Raw genomic sequence first — 6,958 nt, 5'->3', positions numbered from 1 at the left:
ACAGGGAGGTCGGAGGCAGGGAAGGGAAGAGATGCAGATGTCTTAGCAGAAAGTATGACAGACTGGGAGTTCCATTGTGGCTCATTAATAACGAACCCGACTAGATTCCATGAGGATGTGGGTTCAATCCCTGGCCCTACTCAGTGGGTTAAAGATCCGGCACTGCCATGAGCTCCAGTGTATGTTGCAGATGCAGCTCGGATACTATGTTATTGTGGCTGTGGTAGAGGCCAGCAGCTGCGGCTCCAGTTCTAACTCTAACCTGGGAACTTCCATATGCAGCAGGTGTGGCCATAAAAAGAAAAAAAAAAAGTATGACAGACTGCAATGCACTAGACACTAGAGTGTAGACACTAGACACTAGAGTGTAGCTCTAGCTTCCTTCATATGCCTGCACTCACTGCTTCTAATTTCTCAGCACTTAGGACAATATTTCATCCTCTGTGGTCAAAGTAAACTATGTGATCCAAAGCCGTCAGTTACCCTCCTGCCCCCAAAACCTAATGACATATTCAATCTTCTTCCTCCTTGAAGTGTCTTTGATCCATCTGGAGTCATTAACCATCCTTTATTTCCCCAATATTCATCACCCACATCAGCTTCTGTGTTTTTTTCTTTTCCTATTTCAAGAAGTCGAAAATAAGTATTTCAGGTATATCTCTCCAACTTCCTTCTTTTTTGAAACCACAATAATTCTCCCATATTCTTGTGAATACCCCCAGATTGTGCTGTATCTGTGTCTTCTCCAGAATTCTACACAAAGGATCCTTCTAGCAGGGATTTAATATATGATTTTTAAGAGCATACGTGGAAGCTTAGGGCCCCCACCTAGAGGTAAATGAAATTATGTGCAGTAGAATAGTGACATACAGGGCTGGAGAGACTGGCTATGTGCTCCTTGTTGCCTTTGCTTCTGTAGGAAGGATTAACTTCCTCAACAGCCCAAGGTTGGTTGACCTTGATAGGGTCCCTACTTCAGTTGGCCTATGGTTCCCATATAGATACCACTTTGCACTCAACTTAATCTCAATAATATCGATTCCCCCCTTTTATTTCAGTTAAACTAGCACGTTTGTATGGTGCTTGTATAATGGATTTAATGTTCAGTCCACAAACTCAGGTGTTCAGGAAATATACATTGGCAATTCTTAATCAAATTCTTTGAGAACCCAACCCATTCGGTCATCCCTGCCTATTCAGCGCCCTATCCATCCAACACACACACACACACACCACACACACACACGGTCTTAAATAGTGCCAGGTCATTGGAGAAGCAATTCTTGTCATTAGCAGCTAGTACACACCACTTACCACCAAGTCACTGTCCCAGTTTTCATTAGACCCTCTGTGTCCTGTGAACTTTGTTCTTTTTTTTTTTTTTTGCTACACCCACAGCATATGGAGGTTCCCAGGCTAGGAACCTCCAGCATATGGAGGTTCCCAGGTTAGGGGTAGGGGTAGGGGTAAGGGTAGGGTTAGGGTTAGGGTTAGGATTGAATCAGAGCTGCAGCTGCTGGCCTACACCACAGTCATAGCGATGCCAGATCCGAGCCACATCTGTGACCTACACCACAGCTCATGGCAACACCATATCCTTAACCCCCTGAGCAAGGCCAAGGATCGAACCTGTGTCCTCATGGATTCTGGTCAGATTTGTAAACTGCTGAGCTATGACAGGAACTCTTGTGTCCTGTGAACTTGATGCTTCTATCCCATACTTGGAATACATTTCCCCTAAAATTATGAGACTTCAGTGCCTATGGTCTAGACTTACAGCATGAAAATGTAGAAAACCATCCTCTCCTAGGTTTTCCGTTCCACTGGGAAAGATGTTAGGGAGCAGGTCAGAAGTCCCCCCCACCCCTTTACATTCTGCAAAAATACTTTTCGCTCTTTGTTTTACCAAGGCATTCTCTTCCTTATCCCCCTGTCTGACATACCCAATACTATCCCATCAGTGAGTTTAGAAGCCAATAAGGGGAGGTGAATGTGTGAAGAAGCAGTTTATAAAGAAGGGTGCAAAAGACCGAAGGCAGCCAAAGGCAATCTAGGGTTTTATTTAACTATCTTATTCCAAACATCTCTCTTAGGCTTTTTTTTTTTTTTTTTTTTTTTGGTAAAATTGTGAAGAGTTGATTTTCTGATGCTACTGCTTTATACCTACAATTCCCAAGATCCTTTGGGAAACACAAGTCAGTTGTTCAGGAGGATATTTTCATTTGTGAGACTGAATACTCCATGGCTAGATTATACTTTACAGCCTCTTTGTGTCTAAGGCAGTAGGAAGGCGACTCTCCCCAGTGGAATGCTGATGAGGTGATGCTCCTCACTTCCAGGCTTGACCCCAAGATCCCCTGCATTATTCTCACAATCTCTCTCTCCTCCTGTTCTGGTCAGATGTAGGGAGTCCAGGACCCAGAAGAGGCTGAGATCTGTATAGAACTGAGCCTTGCCTATAAAGACGTGCATAGATTAAATCCACTGCTAAACATTTAGTTGGACTGAGACCTAAGAAACCTTTTATGGCACTAGGCCAAGGAAAGCATTGAACTGTTTGTCACAGAAGTTAGCCGACTCTGAATAATAGAGTTGCTAAGGCAAAAACCTTCAAATCTTGCTCAAAACAGAACGAACCTTACTATTATCCTCCTGTATTATCTACCACTATTTAACGGATTACTAGAAACATAGCTTCTTTAAATGACACAAATATATTATCTCTTAGTTTCTGTAGGTCAGAAGTCCTGGACAAGCCTAGTTAGATTACTTGCTCATGGTCTCACATGGCTAAAATCAGAGCACTGGCTAGGTCTGTGGTCCAGAGGCTAGGGGTCCTCTTCCAAGCTCATTTACCATTGGAAGAATCTAGTTCCTTGCAGCTGTAGGTTTGATGTCTCTGTTTCTTTGCCATCTGTCTGCGGGGGGCCACTCTGCTCCTAAAAGACACCTGAAGTTCTTCTCATGCGGGTTCCCCCTATCTTCAAGCCAGCAAGGGTTTGTCAAGTCCTTCTCAAGCTTCTGTGTCTGCTTTTAAGATGTCCTGGGATTACAATCAGTGCATTCAAATAATCCAGGAAAATTTCCCTATTAGGAAGTATACTTAGGAGCTTTACCTACAGAGTTTAAGGTAACATATTCATGGGTGTGATATCTCATTATATTCCCAGTCTTGGGAATTAAGGCATAGAATTTTCTTGGGGCCCATAATTCTTCCTATCACACCCCTGAATGGGTGCTAAGGGGGAAGAAAAATGATTCAATATATTTTTAGGTATTATTTTTCCTTCTGAAACACTGAGTTGCCGTGTCACATATGCAATCAAAGTGGTGTTTGCAGTTTCAATAATCATATTTATATACTCACATTGTTTAAAAAAAATCAACTAGCCATACAAGGATTATCTTGAATAGCAAGTAGACCCATTTGGAATTCTAAATACTTTAAATTTAGGAGTTCCTGTTGTGGCTCAGTGGGTTAAGGACCTGACATAGTCTCTGTGAAGATGCGGGTTCGATCGCTGGCCTCAGTGGGTTAAGGACCTGGTGTTGCTGCAAGCCAGCATTACCGTAGCTGTAGCATAGGCCTGTAGCTGTAGCTCTGATTCGACCCTTAACCCAGGAACTTCCATATGCCACAGGTGCGGCTGTAAAAATTTTTTTTAATTTAAAAATAAGTAAATAAATACTTCAAATTCAGCCATGCACCATATATCATTTTCTATGAACACCATGAGAAAGGCGTAGAAGCACTGATCCTCCTACTATGGAAGATTAAGATTTAACTCTCCTTCCTCTTTCCAACACCCAACCATCACACACACGAATACTTCTCACCCTTCATGGTCTCTGTAAAGCTCATAATTTGGTAAAGATATAGTGTATTTATATCTTTATGATTTATCAGAGCTGAGTCATTTAATATTTTTTTCTTTCTCTTGCACAGTGTTTTTTTTTTTTTCCCTAGAATTATGGCATTTCCTTTTTTCCTCCTTGCTTTTTAACCCCAAACTCTCCACTAGTTTTCTAAGTCTCCTCTTAACACAATTCATATTACAAATTCTATTAATTTCATCATTTTGAAGACGTCTTCATTGGCAATGCTGGCCTACTCACTCTCCATCACTGGTACACAGCTATCATTCCAGAATCACTTTTCCATCAGCCTGGAAATATTTTTCACAGACCTTCTTTGACTTTATATCTCATCTATTTCTCTCTCTCACTGTTCTCTTTGTTATGAAAAAAAAAAAAAAAACCCATAACAACACACATTTCAGTAGCTCCCCCCCTACTCCATCTATAACACATTTATTGATTTTTCTGTTCACAAGAATTGTTTTCTGTGTAATTTTCTAACATAGAAATAAATATGAACACACACATGTACTTTATTTCATTTCATACTTCAGTATGTATTTTTTTTTTTTTACTTTTCAGCCTCTGTAAAGTTTTTTTTAATTTTTTCTTTTTTTTTTGCATTTTAAACTAATTATAGACTCATGAAAAATTCTTTGAAAATGCAAAGATAGACATACCCTTCAGCCAATGTTTCACCCAACTTGCTACATCTCATACAAGCTGAGACACAATATCAAATATCAAACACAGGAAGCTGATACTGGTACAATACAATTAAACTGCAGACCTTATTCAGTTTTTGTCATCTTACCCTGCATACATTTGTATGTGTGAATATTTAGTTGCATTTAGTTCTATACAATTCCATCCTATGTATATATCTAGAACCATCACAATATTCAAGATACAGAACTGTTTCATAACCACAAAACAACTCCTTCATGTTACCTCTTCATATTAACACCTCACCACCACCCTATCTCTGTATCTTGGCAACCACTACTCTGTTCTCCCTCTCTGTTGTTTTGCCATTTCGAAAAATGTTACACAAATGGAATCATACAAGGTTAAGCTCTTGAGAGTGAGTTTTTCCACTAAGATAATTCTCTTAAGGCCTATCCATGTTGTTGTGTATATCAATAGCTCATTCTCTTCAACTACTGAGTATTATTCCATTGCAGAGGTGTTCCAGGTTGTGTTTAACCATTTATCTGCTGAAGGACATTTGTTTCATGTACTTTTCTATTATGCAGCACCTTGCTTCTTCTTCTTCCTTTTTTTTTCTTTTTTTTTTTAGGGCTGCACCTGCAGCATATGGAAAGTCCCAGGCTAGGGGTCAAATCCGAGCTGCAGTTGGAGGCCTATACCACAGCCATAGCAACACTGGATCCAAGCTGCATCCACAAACTATGCCATACCTTGAAGCAATGCTGGATCCTTAACCCACTGAGCAAGGCCAGGGATCGAACCTGCATCCTCACAGAGACTATGTCAGGTTCTTAACCTACTGAGCCACAATGGGGACTCCTCATGCCATGGATTATCAGTGCCCTCTACTCCTGGAGTAATTAACATGTAAATCTAATCAGAGTACAGAGTCAACTCTAAAAACCTCAGAACCAATTCAGAAAATTCATCCTTAAAATTCTGTTCCTCCAGGTTCCATTTTCCATAAAATCAGTATTAGGGTTCTCCAGAGAAACAGAATCAACAGGATATACACCATATATAGAGAGAAAGAAAGAGAGAGATTAGTTATAAGGAATTGGCTTGCATGATTATGGAGGCTGAGAAGTCCAAGATTTGTAAACTGAGCTCCAAGAGAGCTGGTGATATTAATTCTAGCCTGAGTGTGAGTCCAAAGTTAGGAGAAGACCAATGTCCCAGCTCAAAGATCATCAGGCAGAGAGAACAAATTCTCTCTTGCTCAGTATTTTGTTCTATTCAAGCCTTCAACAGATTAGATGAGGCCCACCCATGTTGAGGAGGGCAATGTGCTTTATTGAGTCTACCATTTCAAATATTAATCTCACCCAGACATATCCACACACCCAGAATACTGTTTACCCAAATATCTGGGCACCCCACGTCCCAGTCAGGTGGACACACAAAATTAACCGTCACATCTGGTTTATGCTGATTGACTTGGAGCCACAGTCTGGGAAGAGCCTTATGTGGAAACACCTGCTCATATCAGAAGTTACTGCAATACCAATGTACAGTCATAAAACCCTCATTGAGATCTGCTGTTAGCAAGGAACTAAAACGTTATATTAAGAAATGTGGTGCAGAGATGCTCTCTTAGAAAGAATCATCTTTATTTATACAATGCCTCACTTGTGCTTATAATATTTAGGAGGGCATGTAGGTGCACTGCATTACCAAAAAGATAAACTTATTGTTAGTGGATCACACCTGTACCAGGAGTCCTAAGGAGGATGTAGACCTCCTTTTCATCCAGGAAATTCTCCATCAATTCACAAGGTACACTTTGACCCTTTAGGAATTCCCAATCTCTCACTCTGCTCCCCCCATCAACACAGACACACATAAGCCTTTCCTTCCCTATGGCCCCCTTGATGTTTTACTACCCCTCTGGCCTCCACTAGGATACAGGCGTGGAGTTGCTGGTCATACATGTATCACTGCAGAAAGCTTTAAGTCCTCAAGGCAACGCTCTAAAACATCAAACTGAATCCACAAGGTCTGAATCTAAACCAACAGGTTCCTAATTTTGGCTCTGCAACATTACTAGCTGGGATATTTTGGGCAAGTTCCTTAAAATCTTTGTACTCCAGTTTCTCCATCTATAAAAGATGAGCAGGAATAGTGCCTAGTATGGCATTGTGGTGAAGACTGAATAATCAATGCATGTACAGGGTTTAGAAGATTATCTAGCACAATATTTTTCCATAATGAAACATCTATAGAACAAATTATCTTGGAGCTCCTGTTGTGGCTCAGTGGTTATGGGCCCAACTAAAATCCATGAGGATTCGGGTTCAATCCCTGGCCTCGCTCACTGGGTTAAGGATCCTGCATTGCTGTGACTGCAGTGTAGGCTGGCAGCTGCAGCTCCAATTCAACCCCTAGCCCG

At 40.9% G+C, this 6,958-nt stretch overlaps 1 protein-coding gene across 1 annotated transcript in view; it reads right to left on the bottom strand.

Annotated features, from left to right (window-relative positions):
* MS4A4A (membrane spanning 4-domains A4A) overlaps positions 1-6,958 on the bottom strand; it is a 141,888-nt gene that overhangs the window by 99,109 nt on the left and 35,821 nt on the right. The gene's annotated exons all lie outside the window — the stretch shown is intronic.

Source organism: Sus scrofa, chromosome 2 (genome assembly GCF_000003025.6).
Source record: "Sus scrofa isolate TJ Tabasco breed Duroc chromosome 2, Sscrofa11.1, whole genome shotgun sequence".
Lineage (NCBI taxonomy): Eukaryota > Metazoa > Chordata > Mammalia > Artiodactyla > Suidae > Sus > Sus scrofa.
Note: the sequence above shows the minus strand (reverse complement) of the source record. Positions and strands in the feature narration are given on the sequence as shown.